Consider the following 26223-nt stretch of genomic DNA (forward strand, 5'->3'; position numbering starts at 1 on the left):
TTTCAGACAAACCAAAGGAAGATTTTTTTCTGGCAGTGCACAGTCAACCTATGGAACTCCTTGCCAGAGGATTTTGTGAAGACCAGACACCCACCAACATAGGGAAATGGAGGAGGCATGGTATGATTTATATTCTTTTGCTCTTATGTTTCAGACAAACCAAAGGAAGATTTTTTTCTGGCAGTGCACAGTCAACCTATGGAACTCCTTGCCAGAGGATGTTGTGAAGACCAGAGACCCACCAATGTACAGAGGTGGAGGAGGCCTGGTATGACTTATGTTCTTATGCTCTTACGTTGCAAATAAACCAAAGGATGTTTTTCTTCTGGCAGTGCACGGTCAACCTGTGGAACTCCTTGCCAGAGGATGTCATGAAGGCCAGAGACCCACCAATGTACAGAGGCAGAGAAGGTGTGGTATGACTTACATTATTTTGCTCTTATGTTTCAAAGAAACCAAAGGACGTTTTTCTTCTGACAGTGCACGGTCAACCTGTGGAACTCCTTGCCAGAGGATGTCATGAAGACCAGAGACCCATCAACATACGGAGGCATAAGTCATAAGTCATAAAAGCATAAGTCATACCACTCCTCTGCCTCCATACGTTGGTGGGTGTCTGGTCTTCACAACATCCACCGGCAAGGAGTTCCACAGGCTGACTGTGCACTGCCAGAAGAAAAACTTCCTTTGGTTTCTTTGAAACATAAGAGCATAAGAACATAAAACAAACCAAAGGAAGTTTTTCTTCTGGCAGTGCACAGTCAACCTGTGGAACTCCTTGCCAGAGGATGTCGTGAAGACCAGAGACCCACCAATGTATGGAGGTGGCAGAGGTGTGGTATGACTTATGTTCTTATGCTCTTATGTTTCAGACAAACCAAGGGAAGGTTTTCTTCTGGCAGTGCACAGTTAACCTGTGGAACTCCTTGCCAGAGGATGTTGTAAAGACCAGACACCCACCAACATACGGAGGTGGCAAAGGCGTGGTATGACTTATGTTCTTATGCTCTTATGTTTCAGACAAACCAAGGGAAATTTTTCTTCTGGCCGTGCACAGTCAACCTGTGGAACTCCTTGCTGGAGGATGTTGTGAATATACGGTTGTGGAGAAGGCCTGGTATGACTTATAGTTTTATGCTTCGTCCTAGGGAAATAGTGAGAGATGGACTTTTGGTCTGACCCAGTATGGTTGTTCTTATGAAACCTGCTGCCCCTAACCAGGGCCAGTGGATTTTGCTCAGCACTGAGGTGGCTGGAACGTGAAAAATTCTCTGCTAAGTTCCCTTGCTCTTGTCTAAGGGCAGGTCTTGCCAAGCCAACCTCTTGGCTTCTTCATTTCTTTTGCGGCTCGTGGTTTGAAGGCCGCTTTGTTTGTTGTTTGTCGAAAACGCTGTCAAGCACGGTTTGCCGTGAAAAGTCTGTTTATTCAGCTCCAAGAGCACAGCCTAGGGAAACAAGGCTCGGCGTTCGCACTGCGAAACGTCACACACGTCTTCGTAGCTTCCAAGGCCAGAAGGGACCGTGGGGGGCTGTCCAGCCTGACCCCCGGTGTCACAGAGGCAGCGAATTGCCCCCGAATAATTACCAAAGTGAAACGTCGCTCTCCTCAGACCGGCTGAAACGTATCATCCGAGCTGTGTTAAAAAGGAAATTGGATTTTCAACCCGACATTTCTGTCTCCTCAGAAAACGTCTGCTTTTCTGTAGGAAATACCTTTTTTTTTTTCATCCGAAAAACCAAATACCTCCACAGTGCATCCTGGGAATTGTAGTTCAGTTGCCTCACGTTTCCATGTTACCAAGCTGGGTTAAAAAGGAAATTGGATTTTCAACCCGACATTTATTTCTCCTCAGAAAAAGTCTACTTTTCTGTGGAAAATTCCCTTTTTTTAACCAAAAAACCCAAGTACCTCCATATTGCATCCTGGGAATCGTAGTTCAGTTACCTCATGATCTCATGTTTTGAAGCTAGGTTAAAAAGGAAATTGCATTTTCAACCCGAAATTTCTTTCTCCTCAGAAAACATCTGCTTTTCTGCGGAAAATTCCCTTTTTTTTTTAACCAAAAAACCCAAGTACCTCCACAGTGCATCCTGGGAATTGTAGTTCAGTTACCTCACGATCTCATGTTTTGAAGCGAGGTTAAAAAGGAAATTGCATTTTCAACCCAAAATTTCTTTCTCCTCAGAAAACGTCTGCTTTTCTGTGGGAAAGTCCTTTTTTTTAAACCAAAAATCCGAGTACCTCCATAGTGCATCCTGGGAATTGTAGTTCAGTTACCTCACGATCTCATGTTTTGAAGCTAGGTTAAAAAGGAAATTGCATTTTCAACCCGAAATTTCTTTCTCCTCAGAAAACATCTGCTTTTCTGTGGAAAATTCCCTTTTTTTAACCAAAAAGCCCAAGTGCCTCCACAGTGCATCCTGGGAATTGTAGTTCAGTTACCTCACGATCTCATGTTTTGAAGCGAGGTTAAAAAGGAAATTGCATTTTCAACCCGAAATTTCTTTCTCCTCAGAAAACATCTGCTTTTCTGTGGGAAATTCCTTTTTTTTAAAAACAGAAACCCAAATTCCTCCATAGTGCATCCTGGGAATTGTAGTTCAGTTACCTCACGATCTCATGCTTCAAAGCTAGGTTAAAAAGGAAATTGCATTTTCAACACGAAATTTCTTTCTCCCAAGAAAACATCTGCTTTTCTGTAGAAAATTCCCTTTTTTAACGAAAAAACCCAAGTACTTCCACAGTGCATCCTGGGAATTGTAGTTCAGTTACCTCACAATCCTACGTTTCCAAGCTAGGTTAAAAAGGAAATTGGATTTTCAACCCAACATTTCTTTCTCCTCAGAAAACATCTGCTTTTCTGTGGAAAAGTCTTATTTTTTTACAACCAAAAACCCAAGTACCTCCACAGTGCATCCTGGGAATTGTAGTTCATTACCTCAAGTTTCCATGTTTCCAAGCTGGGTTAAAAAGGCAATTGGGTTTTCAACCTGACATTTCTTTCTCCTCAGAAAACGTCTGCTTTTCCATGGAAAATTCCTTTTTTTTAACCAAAAAACTCAAGTACCTCCACAGTGCGTCCTGAGAACTGTAGTTTATTACCTCACGTTTCCATGTTTCCAAGCTGGGTTAAAAAGGAAACTGGATTTTCAGCCTGACATTTCTTCACTACATCCTTTGGCAAGGAGTTCCACAGGTTGACAGTGTGCTACATGCAGAAAACTTCCTATGCCCTATAAGAGTCGCGCTTGACTCCTGAAGGCTATGAAACCACTTGGCTTTCCTGACAAAACAGTGCGGGGCCTTCAAATGAGAGATCCCAAATTGCTTCTTCTACCACCTCTTGCGGTTCTGGTAACTAATTTGCCTTCTCCTGCCAAAGAGACTCATCAGGGGTTACTTTCAACCGTCAGGGAATTAGCGCAAAGGTGGAAATAAATCCGAGAGGCTGAGCCCTTGTGGTCATTAAAAAAAAACATCCGACGGTTTGCAAAATCGGGGCTGTTAACCATAACAGAGCCTTCAAATTCTGGAGTATTGTGTCCAGTTCTGGGTCCCGCACTATAGAAAGGAGGTGGATGCATTGGAGAGGGTCCAGCAGAGGGCGACCAAAATGATTCGGGAGCTGGAGCCTATGAAGAGAGGCTGAGAAATTTGGACTTGTTTGGTGTGCAGAAAAGAAGGGCGAAGGGGGATTTGAGAGCAGCCTTCAACTCCCTGAAGGGGAAGATGGAGACAGGATGTTCTGACAGGTGGCAGAACGAGAAGCAACGGTCTCAAGTTGCCGTGAAGGAAGTTTAGATTCGATATTAGGACAAACGATTTCCCTCGGACAGTGGTTCTCGACTCGTTTCAGTCCACGGACCACCAGGCCAATCAAAAAATTTTCGTGGACCACCTCCTTTTTGAGATATGATACAAAAGAGCCGACCACGAAGATCGTGGTTTCAAATTTATTGCTTACAAACGATTTCCCTCGGACAGTGGTTCTCAACTCGTTTCAGTCCACGGACCACCAGGCCAATCAAAAACTTTTCGTGGACCACCTCCTTTTTGAGACATGATACAAAAGAGCCGACCACGAACATCGTGGTTTGAAATTTATTGCTAACAAACAATTTCCCTCGGACAGTGGTTCTCGACTCGTTTCAGTCCACGGACCACCAGGCCAATCAAAAAATTTTCGTGGACCACCTCCTTTTTGAGATATGATACAAAAGAGCCGACCACGAACATCGTGGTTTGAAATTTATTGCTTACAAACAATTTCCCTCGGACAGTGGTTCTCGACTCGTTTCAGTCCACGGACCACCAGGCCAATCAAAAAATTTTCGTGGACCACCTCCTTTTTCAGATATGATACAAAAGAGCCGACCACGAAGATCGTGGTTTCAAATTTATTGCTTACAAACGATTTCCCTCGGACAGTGGTTCTCAACTCGTTTCAGTCCACGGACCACCAGGCCAATCAAAAAATTTTCGTGGACCACCTCCTTTTTGAGACATGATACAAAAGAGCCGACCACGAACATCGTGGTTTGAAATTTATTGCTAACAAACAATTTCCCTCGGACAGTGGTTCTCGACTCGTTTCAGTCCACGGACCACCAGGCCAATCAAAAAATTTTCGTGGACCACCTCCTTTTTGAGATATGATACAAAAGAGCCGACCACGAACATCGTGGTTTGAAATTTATTGCTTACAAACAATTTCCCTCGGACAGTGGTTCTCGACTTGTTTCAGTCCACGGACCACCAGGCCAATCAAAAAATTTTCGTGGACCACCTCCTTTTTGTGATATGATACAAAAGAGCCGACCACGAACATCGTGGTTTGAAATTTATTGCTTACAAACGATTTCCCTCGGACAGTGGTTCTCGACTCGTTTCAGTCCACGGACCACCAGGCCAATCAAACACTTTTCATGGACCACCTCCTTTTTGAGACATGATACAAAAGAGCCGACCACGAACATTGTGGTTTGAAATTTATTCCTTACGAACAGATTTTTGGTGCCTGTCCATGCCGTGTGACTTTGGACAATTTCCTGTGGACCACCGTAAAAAAAGGCACCATGGACCACCAGTGGACCACCAGTTGAGAACCACAGCCCCAGGAGGAAGCCCTGGGATGGGTTCCCTAGGGAGAAGGTGGCATCTCCGTCCCTAGAGGTGGTGAAGTCTTAGTTTCACCAAAACTTGGCTGGGAGGATTGAGTTGAGGTTGGTCCTGTTTTGAGTAGAAGGTTGGACTCGATGACCATCTGAGGTCTCTTCCCGCTGTAGGACTCGATGATCCTCGATGATTTATGTTCCAGTAACATCTCAAATGTGTAGAAAAACATACACGGTTCATGCCCTACCGATCCGTCCATCCATGGTTCCTTCATGACCACAGATGCTACAGCGATTTAACTCCCGTCTGCCAACACTGTCCATTGGAAGTAGGCTTCTACTCGTGATTCCAACGTTGGACAAACTTAATGACTCCCAGGCCTACGTCCTCCACTGACGGGTTGCCAGGTGTCCGGTATTGACCCAGATAATCCGGCAATTTCACCTCCTGTCTGGTTAAAAAATTCAGAAAATACCAGACACCTAAAATGTCGGGTATTTTATGATATTTTCCTGGCCAGGAGGCGAAAATCTCAGATGCTTACTGGGTTCTGTAGGGCAGCTGTCTGGCCCGGAGCAGGAAGACAAGATGGCAGCCTGTTAGGACCAAAAAGCCTCAGAAGTATTTCTTAAAGGGGCCATGCTTTTTTTTTTTTTTTTTTTTTTGCCCAACAACTTTGCTCTCCCCCAATTTTTTTTTTCTCAACAGAATTTTTTCCCCGGTGTTTTTCTCTGGGGGGGGGTGGGTGCTCGGTATTTTTGGTTAAACCGTCTGGCAGCCCGACTGACGGGCAACTGGGAGGAGAGGACAGGAAGATGCTCCGGTGACCGTGGGCACCGACGAACCCCGTCAGCAATGTGACAGACAACCGATGGGCCTGATTAATTAACTAATGAGCTGCTCCTAGTGCCAGGCCCAGAGAAGGCCTCCTGACACCAGGAGCTCCGGGCATCGCACAAGCCCAGGGAGAAAATCGATTCCCTGCCCTGCCATTTGTCACCGGGACACAAAACGTGTCTCTGGGATGGGGTGGACGGACTGTCCCCGGGCAGGGATTCGGCCAGGCAGGCCTGGGAACACGGCAGTCTCTGGCGTCAAGAGCCCTTTTCTGAATGTGGCGCTCAAAGCAGCTCATTAATTAATTAATCAGGCCCGTCGATTTTCTGTCACATTGCTGAAGGGGTTCGTCAGTGGGGAGGACAATGACGCTCAGTGCTGCTGTTCTTGGCAACCTCCCATCCCGCAGGATCCAGGTCTCACAGCCCCAGAAGTCCCCTCTCTGAGCAGCTTGCGCTATTCCCACCTGCTCTTTTTCTGGACTGCTATCTGGAAAGCCCCATGCTCTGCCCGGCTCGGCTCCGGTCTCTGCAGCCCGAGGCAGCAGGTTTCATAGGTAGCAGGTTTCAAACAAAACAAAGGAAGATTCGCTTCACTGTCAACCTGTGGAACTCCTTGCCGCAGGATGGTGTGAAAGCCAGGACTTTAACAGGCGTTCATAAAAGAGCGACATAAAGTCATGGAGGAGAGATACTGTCGACAAAGCTTCTGTCGACAAAGAGCGTCTAGACGGCATCCAGTTCTGTCGACAAAGCAAGCCGCTTTGTCGACATGAGAGTGTAGACGCAAAGGACAGCGTAGATGCCATAACGCCTTCTGTCGACAGAGCTCTGTTGATAAAAGGCGTTATTCCTCGTAGAATGAGTTTTACCACCATCGACAAAACTGCCGAGTTCTGTCGACGTTATGTCGACAGAACTCGACGGTAGTGTAGTTTTGTCGACAAAAGTCCACTTTTGTCGACAAAACCCTGTAGTCTAGACACACCCCAAGATGGCCAGCAATGGTGTCCCTAGTTTCTGTTTGTCTTCACACAGTGCATAGTCAACCTGTGGAACTCCTTGCCAGAGGAGGCTGTGAAGGCTGGAACTATAACAGAGTTTCAAGAGAAGCTAGATAATTTCCTGGAGGTTAGGTCCATAAAAGGCTATTAGCCAGGGGATAGAAATGGTGTCCCTAGCTTCTGTTTGTCTTCACACAGTGCAGAGTCAACCTGTGGAACTCCTCGCCGGAGGAGGCTGTGAAGGCTAGGACTATAATAGAGTTTCAAGAGAAGCTAGATAAATTCATGGAGGCTAGGTCCATAAAAGGCTATTAGCCAGGGGATAAAATGGTGTCCTTGGCCTCTGTTTGTCAGAGGCTGGAGAGGGATGGCAGGAGACACATCGCTTGATCGTTGTCTTCGGTCCACCCCGTCTGGGGCACCTGGTGCTGGCCACTGTCGGCAGACAGGCTACTGGGCTAGATGGACCCTGTAAAGATGTAACAGGGTGGAGAATGAAACACAGACTGCACCTGTCCTGTAACTTGCGCCCATTGCTCCTTGTTCTGCATCCGTCACTACTGAGAACAGCCTCTCTCCATCCTCTTTGGAACCCCCCTTCAGGGAGTTGCAGGCTGCTCTCAAATCCCCCCTCACTCTTCGCTTCTACAGACTGAACAAACTCAGATCCCTCAGCCTCTCCTCGTCGGTCATATGCTCCAGCCCCCGAATCATGTTGGTCGCCCTCCGCTGGACCCTCTCCAATGCGTCCACATCCTTCCTGTAATTGGGGACCCAGAACTGGACACAACACTCCAGATGTGGCCTCACCAAAGCCGAATAAAGGGGAATAATGACATCTCTGGATCTGCTGGCGATGCTCCTCTTAATGCAACCGAATATGCCATTAGCCTTCTTGGCTACAAGGGCGCCCTGTTGGCTCATATCTAGCTTCTCATCCACTGTAACCCCCAGGTCCTTTTCTGCAGAACTACTACTAAGCCAGTCAGTCCCCAGCCTGTACCAATACTTGGGATTCTTCCGTCCCAAGTGCAGGACTCTGCACTTGTCCTTGTTGAACCTCATCAGATTTCTTTTGGCCCGATCCTCTAATCTGTCTAAGTCACTCTGGATCCTATCTCTGCCCTCCAGCGTATCCACCTCTCCCCCTAATTTAGAGTCATCTGCAAACTTGCTGAGGGTGCAATCCATCCCCTCATCCTGGTCATTAATAAAGATGTTGAACAAAACCGGTCCAAGAACTGATACTTGAGGCACTCCGCTAGAAACCGACCGCCATCCTGACACCAAGCTGTTGATCACTACCCATTAGGCCTGACAGTCTAGCCAGCTTTCTATCCATCTTACAGTCCATGTAACCAATCCATACTCCCTTCACTTGTTGGCAAGAATATTATGGGAAACCGTATCAAAAGCTGTTCTAAAGTCAAGGTCTATCACATCCTCCGACTTTCCCATGTATTTCTGCAATGTGATAACAGGTGGCTGAAAAGTGTGTGATGATGATCAGAACTGGACCACCTCAACATGTGGAGATGGACAGTCGGATGAAAGCAAGCGCGTTTTGTGGAGCATCATCAGAACATAACAGCTAGTGTTCTCGCTCAATGGTTCCCAACTTTTTTGAGCATACGGACCCCTTTTCAAGCTATTAACATTTCATGGACCTCACCTTCTCTGTGGTAGAAAAAAAGAGAGAGAGAGAGAGAGAAAGGGGGAGAGAGGAAAAGAGAAAAAAGAGAGAGAGAAAGAGAAAGAAAGAGAGAAAAAGAAAGAAAAAGAGAAAAAAGAGAGAAAGAAATAAGAAAGTGAGAGAAAAGAAAAGAAAGAGGAAAAAGAGAGAGAAAAGAAAAAGGAGAGAAAAGAGAGAGGGAAACAAGAAAAAACAAGAGAGAGAAAGAGAAAGAAGAGGGGGAAAAGGGGAAAAAAGAAAGAAAAAGAGAGAAAAGAGAAAAATGAGAGGAAAAAAAGAAAGAGAGAAAGAAAAAAGTGAGAGAAAAGAAAAAAGTGAGAGAAAAGATAAACAAGAAAAGAGAGAAAGAGAAAAGAGAAAAGGGAGAGGGAGAGGGAAACAAGAAAAAGGAGACAGAGAAAAGAGAGAAAAAGAGGGAGAAAGAGGCAAAGAGAGAGAGAAGAGAGAAAAGAAAAAGGAGAGAAAAAAAGAGAAAGAAAGAATAAAGAAAGAAAGAAAAAAGAAAAAAGTGAGAGAAAAGATAAATGAGAAAAGAGAAAGAGAAAAGAGAAAAGGGAGAGGGAGAGGGAAACAAGAAAAAAGAGAGAGAAAAAAAGAGAAAAAGAGAGAAAAAAAGAAAAAAGAGAGAAAGAGAGAGAGAGAAAAGTGAGAGAAAAGCTAAACGAGAAAGAGAGAAAGAGAAAAGAAAAAAGAGAGAGAAAAAGAGAGAGAAAGAAAAAAGAGAAAAGCGAGAGAAAAGATAAACGAGAAAAGCGAGAAAGAGAAGAGAAATGGGAGAGGGAAACAAGAAAAAAGAGAGAGAGAAAAGAGAGGAAAAAAGAGAGAAAAGAGAAAAGAGAAAGAGAAAAATGGGAGAGAAGAGAGAAAAGAGAGAAAAGAAAAAAGTGAGAGAAAAGATAAATGAGAAAAGAGAAAGAGAAAAGAAAAAGGAGAAAAGAGAGAGGGAGAGGGAAACAAGAAAAAAGAGAGGGAGAAAAGAGAAAAAGAGGGGAAAAGAGGCGAAAAGAGAAAGAGAAAAAAGAGAGAGAAGAGAGAAAAGAGAAAAAAAGAAGAAAAAGAGAGAAAAGAAAAAAGAGAGAGAGAAAGAGAGAGAAAGAAAAAAGAAAAAAGTGAGAGAAAAGCTAAACGAGAAAAGAGAGAAAGAGAAAAAAAAAAAGAGAGAAAAAGAGAGAGAAAAGGAAAAAGAAAAAAGTGAGAGAAAAGCTAAACGAGAAAAGAGAGAAAGAGAAAAGAAAAAGAGAGAGAAAAAGAGAGAAAAGGAAAAGAAAAGTGAGAGAAAAGCTAAACGAGAAAAGAGAGAGAAAAAAAAAAAGAGAGAGAAAAAGAGAGAGAGAAAGAAAAAAAAGTGAGAGAAAAGCTAAACGAGAAAGAGAGAAAGAGAAAAGAAAAAAGAGAGAGAAAAAGAGAGAGAGAAAGAAAAAAAAGTGAGAGAAAAGCTAAACGAGAAAAGAGAGAAAGAGAAAGAAAAAAGAGAGAGAAAAAGAGAGAGAGAAAGAAAAAAGTGAGAGAAAAGCTAAACGAGAAAAGAGAGAAAGAGAAAAGAAAAAGAGAGAGAGAAGAGAGGAAAAAAGAGAGAAAAGACAAAGAGAAAGAAAAAAAGAGGAAAAAAGAAAAAAGAGAGAAAGAAGAAAGTAAGAGAGAAAAGAGAAAAGGGAGAGGGAAACAAGAAAAAAGAGAAAGAGAAAAGAGAGAAAAAGAGGGGAAGGAGACAAAAAGAGAAAAAGAGAGATGGAGACAAGAAAAAAGAGAAAAGAGAGAGGATCGGGCCCTCCATGGTGGCCCGATCCTTATTTTTCAACTTTCCAGGGACCCCTGCCGTACCGTCGCGGACCCCCAGGGGTCTGCAGACCACAGGTTGGGAACCGTTGTTCTGGCTGATGATCAAATCGCGCCTGTAGTCAACACTCCGAGCATCAGAAAAAAAATCGAATTCACATTTTGCCCGGAGGGGAATAGCTTGTGGCTGGATGAAACCGGCCCCCGTACGCCGGCGGCCCCGCCAAGCCACGAAGGGAATCGACGAACTGTCTATGCCGTGCTCTTGACTCTCTGAGCACCTACGGTAGGAATAATTGTTGGCCGGCTTACTACAAGTCTAATTAGCAGCACAGTCATCCAGACAGAAAGGGTGACATGGCTCCAAACAATACCCGTCGCAAACAGGCCTGTGCACGAGACACTCCTGCCTTGATGGTCTCGCACGAGGTTGCTTCCGTACTTGTGTCATTATTAAGCCACGTGGCAAGACGTGGCGTTGGAAAGAGCCACCGTCCGGAAGCCCACAATCATTGGTTCCTCTCCCTTCGTTCTTTGTGAAGAGCATATCCATTGGCCCCGACTCGCAGCTGGGTACCCAAGGCGGGACAAGCCAGGCAGCGTGAACTCCGGAGGTGCCGAGACGAAGAAACGAGACGCTAACGTTCTCCCGTCTCTCCGCTGGTGGCACCTCAGAGAACATCGGGCGTTGTCCGCTGAGAAATGAACCCAACCGCCGGCTCAACAATCTGCCTCTCAATTGGGCAACAAACTGGCCAATGAAATTGAATGTTGAGAAATGTCAAGTAATGCACATTGGAAAAAATAATCCCAACAATATTGTGTGCCTGGCATTGGCCACTTGCAGTAGACAGAGTCCCAGTCTGGATGGACATTTGGTCTGACCCAGTCTGGCCGCTCTTCTGTTCTTATGATACGGAGACGCATCTGGCTACAACTACTCAAGAGGGAGATCTTGGAGTCATAAGAACATAAGAACGGCCGTACTGAGTCAGACCAAAGGTCCATCTAGCCCGGTATCCTGTCTGCCGACAGTGGCCAGCACCAGGTGCCCCAGAGCGGGTGGACCGAAGACAATGATCAAGTGATTTGTCTCCTGCCATCCCTCTCCAGCCTCTGACAAACAGAGGCCAAGGACACCATTTCTATCCCCTGGCTAATAGCCTTTTATGGACCTAACCTCCATGAAATTATCTAGTTTCTCTTTAAACTCTATTATAGTCCTAGCCTTCACAGCCTCCTCCGGCGAGGAGTTCCACAGGTTGACTACACATTGCGTGAAGACAAACAGAAGCTAGGGACATCATTTCTACCTCCTGGCTAATAGCCTTTTATGGACCTAACCTCCATGAAATTATCTAGCTTCTCTTTAAACTCTATTACAGTCCTAGCCTTCACAGCCTCCTCCGGCGAGGAGTTCCACAGGTTGACTACACGTTGCGTGAAGACAAACAGAAGCTAGGGACATCATTTCTACCTCCTGGCTAATAGCCTTTTATGGACCTAAACTCCATGAAATTATCTAGCTTCTCTTTAAACTCTATTACAGTCCTAGCCTTAACAGCCTCCTCTGGCGAGGAGTTCCACAGGTTGACTACGCGTTGCGTGAAGAAGAACTTTCTTTTATTCGTTTTAAACCTGCTCCCCATTCATTTCATTTGGTGTCCTCTAGTTTTTCTATTTAGGGAACTAATAAATAACTTTTCTTTATCCACCCTCTCCACACCACTCATGATTTTATAGACCTCTATCCTATCCCCCCTCAGTCTCCTCTTTTCTAAACTGAAAAGTCCCAGTCGCTTTAACCTCTCCTCATATGGGACCCGTTCCAAACCCCTGATCATTTTAGTTGCCCTTATCTGAACCCTTTCCAAGGCCAAAATATCTTTTTTGGGGTGAGGAGACCACATCTGTACACAGTATTCAAGATGTGGGCGTACCATAGTTGTGAAGGATAGGACTGTAACAGAGTTTAAAGAGAAGCTAGATAATTTCATGGAGGTTAGGTCCATAAAAGGCTATTAGCCAGGGGATAGAAATGGTGTCCCTAGCTTCTGTTTGTTTTTGCACAGCGCAGACAACCTGTGGAACTCCTCGCCGGAGGAGGCTGTGAAGGCTAGGACTAGAACAGAGTTTCAAGAGAAGCTAGATAAATTCATAGAGGTTAGGTCCATAAAAGGCTATTAGCCAGGGGATAGAAATGGTGTCCCTAGCTTCTGTTTGTCTTCACACAGCGTGTAGTCAACCTGTGGAACTCCTCGCCAGAGGAGGCTGTGAAGGCTAGGACTAGAACAGAGTTTCAAGAGAAGCTAGATAAATTCATGCAGGTTAGGTCCATAAAAGGCTGTTAGCCAGGGGATAGAAATGGTGTCCCTAGCTTCTGTTTGTCTTCGCACAGCGTATAGTCAACCTGTGGAACTCCTTGCTGCAGGAGGCTGTGAAGGCTAGGACTCTAACAGAGTTTCAAGAGAGGCTAGATAAATTCATGGAGGTTAGGTCCATAAAAGGCTGTTAGCCAGGGGATAGAAATGGTGTCCCTAGCTTCTGTTTGTCTTCGCACAGCGTATAGTCAACCTGTGGAACTCCTTGCTGCAGGAGGCTGTGAAGGCTAGGACTCTAACAGAGTTTCAAGAGAAGCTAGATAAATTCCTGGAGGTTAGGTCCAGGGGATAAAATGGTGTCCCTGGCCTCTGTTTGTCAGAGGCTGGAGAGGGGTGGCAGGAGACAAATCGCTTGATCATTGTCTTTATACAGGGGCAGTAAGATATTCTGGGTCTTATTTTCTATCCCTTTCCTAATAATTCCTAGCATCCTGTTTGCCTTTTTGACCGCCGCTGCACACTGCGTGGACGTTTTCCGAGAACTGTCCACGATAACTCCGAGATCTCTTTCCTGATTTGTCGTAGCCAAATTAGCCCCCATCATACTGTACGTATAGTTGGGGTTATTTTTCCCGATGTACATTAATTTACACTTATCCACATTCAATTTCATTTGCCATTTGGTTGCCCAATCACTCAGTTTGGTGAGATCTTCTTGGAGTCCCTCACAGTCTGCTTCTGTCTTGTGGATCATTCTCTGAAAACATCCCCTTTGTGGCCATCAAAAAAGCCAACCGAATGTGAGGAATCATTTAAAAAGGGATCGAGAAGAAGACCGAAAAGATCTCATTGCCTCTGTATAAAACCATGGGACGCCCACATCTGGAATACTGCATACAAAAGTGCTCGCCTCATCTCCAAAAAGTTATATCTGCATTGGGAAAAGTTCCGAAAATGGCGATAAAAAAGGATAGGGGTTTGGAACGACTGGGACTTTTCTGCTAAGACAAGAGGTCTATATGACAGAGGTCTATAAAATCAGGAGTGGTGTGGAAAAAGTCAATAAGGAAATGTTATTGGCTTCTTCCCACGCGATAAAAATGAGGGGTAACCCAATGAAATGAAGAGGCAGTGGGTTTCAAACAAGCCAAAGGAAGTTTTTTTTTTTTTGCCGTCCACTTGTGGAACTCCTTGCCACAGGATGTGGTGAAGGCCAGAACTTGAACAGGGCTCAAAAAAGAACTAGATAGATTCTTGGAGGTGAGGTCCATCAACGGCAAACATCATCTCGTTTTTAGGCACCTAGAAGTTCACCGGAGCATCCCTGTGACCCACCACACTGGTTTAGGTGTCCATGGGACCCGTACAATGGATGGGGAGCGATGAGCACTGTAGATTTCAATCCATAAATACCTGCAGGTGTGGACAAAACTTCCTAAGCCAGACCAGACGCCCGAACTCGAGGGTGTTCCTCAGCGTCGTGTAACCACCCAGGGACAAGAGCTGGGGGAGGAGTGTAGAATCCTAGAATCCTAGGTTTGGAAGAGACCTCAGGAGGTCATCAAGTCCAACCCCCTGCCCAAAGCAGGACCGAGCAGCCTAGCCGAGTCTTGGTCAAGGTGGGACTTCAAAACCTCTAGGGATGGAGTTTCCACCTCTCTAGGGAACCCGTCCCAGCGCTTCTCCACCCTCTTCGTGAAAGCGTTTTTCCTCACCTCCACCCTAGACCTCCCCCGCCGCATCTTGGTACCGTTGCTCCTCGTTCTGTCCTCTGCCTCCACGGAGAACAGCCTCTCTCCATCCTCTTTGGAAACCCCCTTCAGGAAGTTGAAGGCTGCTCTCCAATCCCCCCTCACTCTTCTCCTCGGAAGACTAAACTAGACCAAATCCCTCTGCGTCTCCTCGTAGGTCGTGTGCTCCAGCCTCCTCATCATTTTGATCGCCCTCCGCTGGACTGTCTCCAGTGTGTCCATAACCTTTTTGGAATGGGGGCTCAGGATACTTCAGAGGTGGCCTCCGTAGATCGGCCGGTAATGATTCTCCGAACGCACCCCAATATGCTGTTGGCCTTCTCGGCTACAAGGGCGCGCTGTTGATTCATAAGAAATGCTGACACTAGAGGAAAGGGAAAGTAATCAATCAACAAATCCTTAACGAGCAATCTGCCTGTATTCAGTTGGCTCCTCTCTGCGTCAACACCCACGGTAGCTCGGCCAGGCAATCCGGCTTTGAGAGAGGTAGTTGGGGGAAAACGTAGAGATAAACAAGAAAGGGACGTCAGCAAATGTGATAGGCCTTTCATTAGCCACCGGACGCAACTTCCCGTTTGGCTGAATACAGAGAGCCGAGTGTTGGCGTGTTGTGTTCAGGTCTGGGACCTCCATTACAGAACGGGCCTGGATGTTGAGACGCCTAGGATGGGAAGAGACCTCAGGAGTCATTGAGTCCAGACCCCTGCCCAAAGCAGGACCAACCCAACTCAATCAACCCAACTAGAGCTTGGTCAAGCCGGGCCTTCAAAACCTCTAGGGATGGAGATGCTACAGTGTTTTCATGGCGCCCGTTGCTAGGCCTTGGTCAAGCCAGGCCTTCGACACCTCTAGGGATGGAGATTCCATGGGGTTTTCATGGCTCCCATTGCTAGGCCTTAGTCAAGCCAGGCGTTCAACACCTCTAGGGATGAAGATGCCACAGTGTTTTCATGGCTCCCGTTGTTAGGCCTTAGTCAAGCCAGGCCTTCAAAACCTCTAGGGATGGAGATGCGACGGTGTTTTCATGGCTCCCATTGCTAGGCCTTGGTCAAGCCAGGCCTTCAACACCTCCAGGGATGGAGATTCCACGGTGTTTTTATGGCTCCCGTTGTTAGGCCTTAGTCAAGCCAGGCGTTCAACACCTCCAGGGATGGAGATTCCACGGTGTTTTCATGGCTCCCGTTGTTAGGCCTTGGTCAAGCCAGGCCTTCAACACCTCCAGGGATGGAGATTCCACGGTGTTTTCATGGCTCCCGTTGTTAGGCCTTAGTCAAGCCAGGCGTTCAACACCTCCAGGGATGGAGATTCCACGGTGTTTTCATGGCTCCCGTTGCTAGGCCTTGCTCGAGCCAGGCCTTCAACACCTCCAGGGATGGAGATTCCACGGTGTTTTCATGTCACCTGTTGCTAGGCCTTGGTCAAGCCGGGCCTTCAAAACCTCTAGGGATGGAGATGCTACAGTGTTTTCATGGCTCCCGTTGCTAGGCCTTAGTCAAGCCAGGCCTTCAAAACCTCTAGGGATGAAGATGCCACGGTGTTTTCATGGCTCCCGTTGTTAGGCCTTTGTCAAGTCAGGCCTTCAAAACCTCTAGGGATGGAGATGCCACGGTGTTTTCATGGTGCCCGTTGCTAGGCCTTGGTCAAGCCAGGCCTTCCAAACCTCTAGGGATGGAGATGCCACGGTGTTTTCATGGCTCCCGTTGCTAGGCCTTGGTCAAGCCAGGCCTTCCAAACCTCTAGGGATGGAGATGCCACGGTGTTTTCATGGCTCCCGTTGCTAGGCCTTGGTCAAGCCAGGCCTTCAACACCTCTAGGGATGAAGATACCACGGTGTTTTCATGCCACCCGTTGCTAGGTCTTGGTCAAGTCAGGCCTTCAAAACCTCTAGGGATGGAGATGCTACAGTGTTTTCATGGCTCCCGTTGCTAGGCCTTGATCAAACTGGGCCTTCCAAACCTCTAGGGATGGAGATGCCACGGTGTTTTCATGGCGCCTGTTGCTAGGGAGACGTGCCCACGGCAACATAGCTCATGCCGTTGGGCATGGTGGTAGGCCCGTTTCGGCCCCAACAGCCCATTTCCCCGCCCTTCACACTAACTCATCCCAGCCAGGGATTGCTCAAGCCGGGTCTTCCAAACCTCTAGAGATAGAGATACCACCATGTTTACATGACTTCCGTTGCTAGGCCTTGGTCAATCCGGGCCTTCAACACCTCTAGGGATGGAGATACCACCATGTTTACATGACTTCCGTTGCTAGGCCTTGGTCAATCCGGGCCTTCAACACCTCTAGGGATGGAGATGCCACGGTGTTTTCATGGCTCTCGTTGCTAGGCCTTGGTCAATCCGGGCCTTCAACACCTCTAGGGATGGAGATGCCAAGGTGTTTTCATGGTGCCCATTGCTAGGAAGACAGTCCCATGGCAACATGGGTCATGCCTTTGCACATGGTGGTAGCCCCCTTTGGTCCCAATGGCCCATTTCCCCGTCTTCACACTAATTCATCCCAGCCAAGGCTTGGACAAGCCGGGCCTTCAAGACCTCTAGGGGTGGAGATTCCATAGTGTTTTCATGGCTCCCATTGCTAGGCCTTGGTCAATCCGGGCTTTCAACACCTCTAGGGATGAAGATGCCACGGTGTTTTCATGCCACCCGTTGCTAGGCCTTGGTCAAGCCAGGCTTTTAACACCTCTAGGGATGAAGATGTCACTGTTAGGCTTAGGGTTAGCGTTAGGGTTAGGGTTAAGGTTAGGGTTATGGGTAGGGTCAGAGGTAGGGTCAGGGTTAGGATTAGGGTTAGGGTTAGGAGTAGGGGTAGGGGTGGGGTAGGGGTAGGGTTAGGGGTTGGAGTAGGGTAGGGGTAGGGTAGAGGGTTAGGGTAAGGGTAAGGGTTTAGGGTTTAGGGTAAATGTAAGGGTAGGGGTAAGGGTAGGAGTAGGAGTAGGGTTAGGGTTAGGCGTAGGGTTAGGCTTAGGGTTGGGGTAGGGTTAGGGTACGGGTAGGGGTAGGGGTAGGGGTAGGGGTAGGGTTAGGGTTATGGGTAGGGTCAGGGGTAGGGTCAGGGTTAGGGTCAGGGTTAGGATTAGGGTTAGGTTAGGGTTAGGGGTTAGCGTTAGGGTTAGGGGTAGGGGTAGGGGTAGGGGTAGGGGTAGGGGTAGGGTAGAGGGTTAGGGTAAGGGTAAGGGTTTAGGGTTTAGGGTTTAGGGTAAATGTAAGGGTAGGGGCAGGAGTAGGGTTAGGGTTAGGCGTAGGGTTAGGCATAGGGTAAGGGGTAGGGTTAGGATAGGGGTAGGGGTAGGGGTAGGGGTAGGGTTAGGGTTAGGGTTAGGGTTAGGGTAAGGGTAAGGGTTTAGGGTTTAGGCTTTAGTGTTTAGGGTAAGGGTAAGGGTAAGGGTAGGGGTAGGGGTAGGGTTTAGGGTTTATGGTTTAGGGTTTAGGGTTTAGGGTTTAGTGTAAGGGTAGGGGTAGGGGTAGGGGTAGGGTTAGGGGTAGGGTTAATGTAAGGGTAGGGGTAGGGGTAGGGGTAGGGGTAGGGGTAGGTGTAGGGGTAGGGGTTAGGGTTAGGGTTAGGGGTAGGGTTAATGTAAGGGTAGGGGTAGGGGTAGGGGGCAGGGGTAGGGTTAATGTAAGGGTAGGGGTAGGGGTAGGGATAGGGGTAGGGGTAGGGTTAGGGGTAGGGTTAATGTAAGGGTAGGGGTAGGGGTAGGGGTAGGGGTAGGGGTAGGGGTAGGGTTAATGTAAGGGTAGGGGTAGGGGTAGGGGTAGGCGTAGGGGTAGGGGTAGGGTTAATGTAAGGGTAGGGGTAGGGGTAGGGGTAGGGGTAGGGGTAGGGGTAGGGTTAATGTAAGGGTAGGGGTAGGGGTAGGGGTAGCGGTAGGGGTAGGGGTAGGGTTAATGTAAGGGTAGGGGTAGGGGTAGGGTTAATGTAAGGGTAGGGGTAGGGGTAGGGGTAGGGTTAATGTAAGGGTAGGGGTAGGGGTAGGGGTAGGGTTAATGTAAGGGTAGGGGTAGGGGTAGGGGTAGGGTTAATGTAAGGGTAGGGGTAGGGGTAGGGGTAGGGGTAGGGGTAGGGGTAGGGGTAGAGGTAGGGGTAGGGTTAATGTAAGGGTAGGGGTAGGGGTAGGGGTAGGGGTAGGGGTAGGGGTAGGGGTAGGGGTAGGGGTAGGGTTAGGGGTAGGGTTAATGTAAGGGTAGGGGTAGGGGTAGGGGTAGGGTTAGGGTTAATGTAAGGGTAGGGGTAGGGGTAGGGGTAGGGGTAGGGGTAGGGGTAGGGTTAATGTAAGGGTAGGGGTAGGGGTAGGGGTAGGGGTAGGGGTAGGGTTAGGGTTAATGTAAGGGTAGGGGTAGGGGTAGGGGTAGGGGTAGGGTTAGGGTTAATGTAAGGGTAGGGGTAGGGGTAGGGGTAGGGGTAGGGGTAGGGGTAATGTAAGGGTAGGGGTAGGGGTAGGGGTAGGGTTAATGTAAGGGTAGGGGTAGGGGTAGGGGTAGGGGTAGGGGTAGGGGTAATGTAAGGGTAGGGGTAGGGGTAGGGGTAGGGTTAATGTAAGGGTAGGGGTAGGGGTAGGGGTAGGGTTAATGTAAGGGTAGGGGTAGGGGTAGGGGTAGGGGTAGGGGTAGGGGTAGGGGTAGGGTTAGGGTTAATGTAAGGGTAGGGGTAGGGGTAGGGGTAGGGGTAATGTAAGGGTAGGGGTAGGGGTAGGGGTAGGGGTAGGGGTAGGGTTAATGTAAGGGTAGGGGTAGGGGTAGGGGTAGGGGTAGGGGTAGGGGTTAGGGTTAGGGGTAGGGTTAATGTAAGGGTAGGGGTAGGGGTAGGGGTAGGGGTAGGGGTAGGGGTAGGGGTAGGGTTAATGTAAGGGTAGAGGTAGGGGTAGGGGTAGGGGTAGGGGTAGGGTTAGGGTTAATGTAAGGGTAGGGGTAGGGGTAGGGGTAGGGTTAATGTAAGGGTAGGGGTAGGGGTAGGGGTAGGGTTAATGTAAGGGTAGGGGTAGGGGTAGGGGTAGGGGTAGGGGTAGGGGTAGGGGTAGGGTTAGGGTTAATGTAAGGGTAGGGGTAGGGGTAGGGGTAGGGGTAGGGGTAGGGGTAATGTAAGGGTAGGGGTAGGGGTAGGGGTAGGGGTAGGGGTAGGGGTAGGGTTAATGTAAGGGTAGGGGTAGGGGTAGGGGTAGGGGTAGGGGTAGGGGTAGGGTTAATGTAAGGGTAGAGGTAGGGGTAGGGGTAGGGGTAGGGGTAGGGGTAGGGGTAGGGTTAATGTAAGGGTAGAGGTAGGGGTAGGGGTAGGGGTAGGGGTAGGGGTAGGGGTAGGGGTAGGGTTAATGTAAGGGTAGAGGTAGGGGTAGGGGTAGGGGTAGGGTTAATGTAAGGGTAGGGGTATGGCTAGGGGTAGGGGTAGGGTTCTGGGTCTTTTTCCTATCCTATAGCAATTCTGATTTCATCGTCTTCTGCCCCAGCGTCGGGGCCCGGGGGAGGAAGGCCGTGTTGGCGGGCGCGCCGCGGAAGGGAGGGCAGTCGCGTGTCCAGTGCGTGGCGGGTCGGGGGGAATCCGTTGGCCATCTGCCCTTCTCTCTCTCACGAGACGACGGGGGGAGCCGGGTCCAGTGTCAGGAGCAAAGATGCTCACGCCCGGCCAAACGCGAAGGTTTCCATAGCAACCGGGACTCGTCCCCTCCCCCTCCCAGAGTCCAGGCCGTCCTTCTGACGAGGAAGGTTCCACTTAACGAGCCAGCTAGTCCCTAGCGCCCGGCACACTGTTTCTCGTTGCGTCGCCTCACTCTGGGGCGGGAGGGTGAGGCACCGTTCCGGCTCCGGGCCTACGGTGGGAGCTGTGCCGGTCCCTCCCGGTGCCATCAAACCAAGCGACTTAATTCCCCAGAATTAACGATGTGGAGTCCTGTGGTGCTTTTATCGTGGGATGGGTCCACCCGGCCCCCGCAGGGCGTGAGGCCTGTAAGCCCCCTTGTAGCGTGCTCTCCTCCCTGCCCCATGTGCCTCTCAGTCCCTCTGGCTCAGGGCCGAGAACGACGCCCCATCTCCAAGGAGGCAGTCCGGCCTAGTGGTCACAGACAGCAAAACACCCTCTTCCTGAAGGGTACCAAGGCCCCACGGCCAAAGTCAGTATTTGCCCCCTTTCTTCAGGGCAGTGAGGCCTAGCGGTCAGAGTCGGTAGCAACACGCCCTGCTCCGAAGGCAGTGAGGCCTAGTGGACAAAGCTCGTAGCAACATTCCCCGCTCCCAGGGCAGTGAGGCCTAGTGGTCAGAGGCAGTAGCGACACTCCTTTCTCCCAGGGCAGTGAGGCCTAGTGGTTAGAGTCAGTAGCGACACTCCCTGCTCCCAGGGCAGTGAGGCCTATTGGTTAGAGTCAGTAGCGACACTCCCTCCACCCAGGGCAGTGAGGCCTAGTGGTCAGAGCCAGTAGCAACACTCCCTGCTCCCAGGGCAGTGACGCCTAGTGGTCAGAGTCAGTAGCGACACTCCCTCCACCCAGGGCAGTGAGGCCTAGTGGTCAGAGTCAGTAGCGACACTCCCTGCTCCCAGGGCAGTGAGGCCTAGCAGTCAGAGTCAGTAGCGACACTTTCCACTCCCAGGGCAGTGAGGCCTAGTGGTCAGAGCCAGTAGCGACACTCCCTGCTCCCAGGGCAGTGAGGCCTATTGGTTAGAGTCAGTAGCGACACTCCCTGCTCCCAGGGCAGTGAGGCCTATTGGTTAGAGTCAGTAGCGACACTCCCTCCACCCAGGGCAGTGAGGCCTAGTGGTCAGAGCCAGTAGCAACACTCCCTGCTCCCAGGGCAGTGAGGCCTAGTGGTCAGACCCAGTAGCGACACTCCCTCCACCCAGGGCAGTGAGGCCTAGTGGTCAGAGTCAGTAGCGACACTCTCTGCTCCCAGGGCAGTGAGGCCTACGGGTCAGACCCAGTAGCGACACTTCCCACTCCCAGGGCAGTGAGGCCTAGCGGTCAGAGTCCCCACTCCCAGGGCAGTGAGGCCTAGCGGTCAGAGTCCCCACTCCCAGGGCAGTGAGGCCTAGCGGTCAGAGTCCCCACTCCCAGGGCAGTGAGGCCTAGCGGTCAGAGTCCCCACTCCCAGGGCAGTGAGGCCTAGTGGTCAGAGTCCCCGCTCCCAGAGCAGTGAGGCTTAGCAGTCAGCGTCAGTAGCAACACTCCCTGCTCCTGGGGAAGTGAGGCCTAGTGGACAGAGTCAGTAATCACATCTGTAGTGCTCCCCTTGAAGAATTAATGAGGATGGGGTAGGAGGACCTAGGTCCACACTCTCCACCACGTCCCAACCCAGGGGCCAGTTCAGCGGTGGGCCACCCCTCGCTCAGCAGGGAATCCGCCGCCATCAACCACTCTGGCTCCTCATGTACCCCAGGCCCACAAGAACAGAAGCGCACCGTCAACCTGTGGAACTCCTCGCCACAGGATGTTGTGAAGACCAGGACTTTAACAGGCTTCAAAAAAGAGCTCGATAGATTCATGGACATAAGGTCCAGCAATACTTATTAGCCAAGACGGGCAGGAATGGTGTCCCTCGTCTCTATTGAAGGATTCCCTGTTCTGTTTCCTCCCTCTGGAGCATCTGGCACTGGCCACTGTCCTGGGCTAGGTGGACCTTTGGCCTGACCCAGTATGGCCGTTCTGATGTTCTAGGTCTAGAAAACATGTGGGAAGATGGAAAGAACTGGGCTTGTTTCGTTTGGAAAGGAGAAGACGGAGAGGGGCCAGGCGAGCAGCTTTCAAGTATCTAAAAGGGTGTCACAAGGAGGAGGGAGAAAAATTCTTCTCCTTGGCCTCGGAGGATAGGACAAGCAGCAATGGGCTTAAATTGCAGCAAGGGAGGTTTAGGTTGGACATTAGGAAAAACTTCCTGCCTTTCCGGGTGGTGAAACTCTGGAAGAAATTGCTAAGGGAGGTTATAGAATCTCCGTCCCTGGAGGTATTGAAGAGCAGGTTGGGTAGACATCTACCAGGGATGGTCTAGATGGGGCTTGGTCTTGCCGTGAGGGCGGAGGACTGGACTTGATGACCTCTTGAGGTCCCTTCCAGTTCTATGATTCTGTAGACATCTACCAGGGATGGTCTAGATGGGGCTTGGTCTTGCCGTGAGGGCGGAGGACTGGACTTGATGATCTCTTGAGGTCCCTTCCAGTTCTATGATTCTGTAGACATCTACCAGGGATGGTCTAGATAGGGCTTGGTCTTGCCGTGAGGGCGGAGGACTGGACTTGATCTCTTGAGGTCCCTTCCAGTTCTATGATTCTGTAGACATCTACCAGGGATGGTCTAGATGGGGCTTGGTCCTGCCGGGAGGGCAGGGGACGGGACTTGATGACCTCTTGGGGTCCCTTCCAGTTCTATGATTCTGTAGACATCTACCAGGGATGGTCTAGAGGGGGCTTGGTCCTGCTGGGAGGGCAGGGGACAGGACTTGATGACCTCTTGGGGTCCCTTCCAGTTCTATGATTCTGTAAACATCTACCAGGGATGGTTTAGATGGGGCTTGGTCTTGCCGTGAGGGCAGAGGACTGGACTTGATGATCTCTTGAGGTCCCTTCCAGTTCTATGATTCTGTAAACATCTACCAGGGATGGTCTAGATGGGGCTTGGTCTTGCCGTGAGGGCAGAGGACTGGACTTGATGATCTCTTGAGGTCCCTTCCAGTTCTATGATTCTGTAGACGTCTACCAGGGATGGTCTAGATTGGGCTTGGTCCTGCCGGGAAGGCAGAGGATGGGACTTGATGACCTCTTGGGGTCCCTTCCAGTTCTATGATTCTGTAGACATCTACCAGGGATGGTCTAGATGGGGCTTGGTCTTGCCATGAGGGCAGAGGACTGGACTTGATGATCTCTTGAGGTCCCTTCCAGTTCTATGATTCTGTAGACATCTACCAGGGATGGTCTAGATGGGGCTTGGTCCTGCCGTGAGGGCAGGGGCCAGGACTTGATGACCTCTTGAGATCCCTTCCAGTTCTAGTGTTCTGGGATTCTATGATTTTTATGGTGCTGGTAGGACAGTCTACTAGACGGACCTTGGATCTGAGCTGGTGTACGTGAAGGTAAGACCTCCTCTGGGTCTAGGATGAGCACCGTGCTGGTGGGAGAAATGGCCACAATCCATCCTGCAGGCAGTTCCTACCCCTGAAGATGCAGGCTTCTGCCTGAACAACGGATGCTGTCTCCGCTCAGCCAAGCGAGACAACCTTGGCGTTGCGTTTGTCGACTCGAGTGCCTGGGAAGACAATGGCAGGTCCCTGTGCTTCAGGTCTGCAAGGGAGAACACGCTCTGAATTTTTTTTCCGGGGATGCTAGGATACCATGGGGACAGCCTTCCCTTTGTTCGGTTAGTCAGCTGGGTTGCGGCTTCTTTCTCGGCTGGAAATTCCACCCTTTCGCCCCATCCCCTTCCATCGTCCCCGAAGGCCCGTACCGTCGCAGCTTTGTGCAACACTGCCATCTGCTGGTGGCATTTATCCATTGAGTCCACTGTTCCTTCAGCTGCCTCCCCAGACCACCTGCTTACGGTTCGGGTTCGGGTCAGAGGTAGGAGTATGATTAGAGTTAGGTTTAGGGGTTGGAGTAGGGATAGGGTAGGGTTAGGTATAGTGGTAGGGGAACGGGTATGATTAGAGTGAGGTTTAGGGTTAGGTTTAGGATTAGGTTTCTGGTTAGGATTAGTGGTAGGGGTACGGGTAGGCTAAGTTAGGGTTAGGGTTAGAGTTAGGGGTAGGGATATGGGTACGTTTAGGGTTAGGGCTAGCTTGAGGGGTAGGGATATGGGTAGGGGTAGGGTTAAGTTTAATGTTACAACTAGAGTTAAGGGTAGATATATGAGTGGGGTTGGGGTAGGGTTAGGGTTAGGATTAGGGCTACAGTTAGGGGTAGGAATATGGGTAGACTTAAGATTAGGGTTGGGGTAGACATAGGGGTAGGGTTGAAGTTAGGATTAGGGATAGGCATAGGGTAGGAATAAGGTTAGGGTTAGGTTTAGGGTTAGGGGTAGGCATAGGGGAATGGTTGAGGTTAGGATTAGGGGTAGGCGTAGGGTAGGGTTGAGGTTAGGGATAGGGGTAGGCATAGCAGTAGAGTTGAGATTATGGTTGGGGGTAGGTGTAGGGGTAGGGTTAAGGTTTGGGTTGGGGTAGGCGTAGGGGTAGGGTTTAGGTTAGGGTTACGGGTAGGTGTAGGGGTAGGGTTGAGGTTAGGGTTAGGGGTAGGCGTAGGGGTAGGGTTGAGGTTTGGGTTGGGGTAGGCGTAGGAGTAGGGTTGAGGTTTGGGTTAGGGGTAGGCGTAAGGGTAGGGTTGATGTTTGAGATAGTGGTTGGCGTAGGGGTAGGGTTGAGGTTTGGGTTGGGGTAGGCATAGGGGTAGCGTTGAGGTTCGGGTTAAGGGTAGGCGTAGGGGTAGAGTTGAGGTTAGGGTTAGGGGTAGGCGTAGGGGTAGGGTTGAGGTTTGGGTTAGGGGTAGGTGTAGGGGTAGGTTTGAGGTTTGGGTTGGGGTAGGCGTAGGGGTAGTGTTGAGGTTAGGGTTAGGGGTAGGCGTAGGGGTAGGGTTGAGGTTTGGTTTAGGGGTAGGCGTAGGGGTAGGGTTGAGGTTTGTGTTAGGGGTAGTCGTAGGGGTAGGGTTGAGGTTTGGGTTAGGGGTAGGCGTAGGGGTAGGGTTGAGGTTAGGGTTAGGGGTAGGCATAGGGGTAGGGTTGGGTTAGGGTTAGGGGTAGGCGTAGGGGTAGGATTGAGGTTTGGGTTGGGATAGGCGTAGGGGTAGGGTTGAGGTTTGGGTTAGGGGTAGGCGTAGGGGTAGGTTTGAGGTTTGGGTTGGGGTAGGCGTAGGGGTAGGGTTGAGGTTAGCGTTGGGGTAGGCGTAGGGGTAGGGTTGAGGTTTGGGTTAGGGGTAGGCGTAGCGGTAGGGTTGAGGTTAGGGTTAGGGGTAGGCATAGGGGTAGGGTTGGGTTAGGGTTAGTGGTAGGCGTAGGGGTAGGGTTGAGGTTTGGGTTAGGGTTAGGCGCAGGGGTAGGGTTGAGGTTAGCGTTGGGGTAGGCGTAGGGTTAGGATTGAGGTTTGGGTTAGGGGTAGGCGTAGGGGTCGGGTTGAGGTTAGCGTTGGGGTAGGCGTAGGGGTAGGGTTGAGGTTTGGGTTGGGGTAGGCGTAGGGGTAGGGTTGAAGTTTGGTTTAGGGGTAGGCGTAGGGGTAGGGTTGGGTTAGGGTTAGTGGTAGGCGTAGGGGTAGGGTTGAGGTTTGGGTTAGGGTTAGGCGTAGGGGTAGGGTTGAGGTTAGGGTTAGGGGTAGTCATAGGGGTAGGGTTGGGTTAGGGTTGGGGTAGGCGTAGGGTTAGGGTTGAGGTTAGGGTTAGGGGTAGGCATAGGGGTAGGGTTGAGGTTAGGGTTAGGTGTAGGCATAGGGGTAGGGTTGGGTTAGGGTTGGGGTAGGCGTAGGGGTAGGGTTGAGGTTTGGGTTAGGGGTAGGCGTAGGGGTAGGGTTGAGGTTAGGGTTAGGGGTAGGCATAGGGGTAGGGTTGGGTTAGGGTTAGTGGTAGGCGTAGGGGTAGGGTTGAGGTTTGGGTTAGGGTTAGGCGTAGGGGTAGGGTTGAGGTTAGCGTTGGGGTAGGCGTAGGGGTAGGATTGAGGTTTGGGTTGGGGTAGGCGTAGGGGTAGGGTTGAGGTTAGGGTTAGGGGTAGGCGTAGGGGTAGGGTTGAGGTTTGGGTTAGAGGTAGCCGTACGGGTCTGGTTGAGGTTTGG

Source organism: Pelodiscus sinensis, chromosome Z (assembly GCF_052426305.1).
Source record: "Pelodiscus sinensis isolate ZL-2025 chromosome Z, ASM5242630v1, whole genome shotgun sequence".
Taxonomy (NCBI): domain Eukaryota; kingdom Metazoa; phylum Chordata; order Testudines; family Trionychidae; genus Pelodiscus; species Pelodiscus sinensis.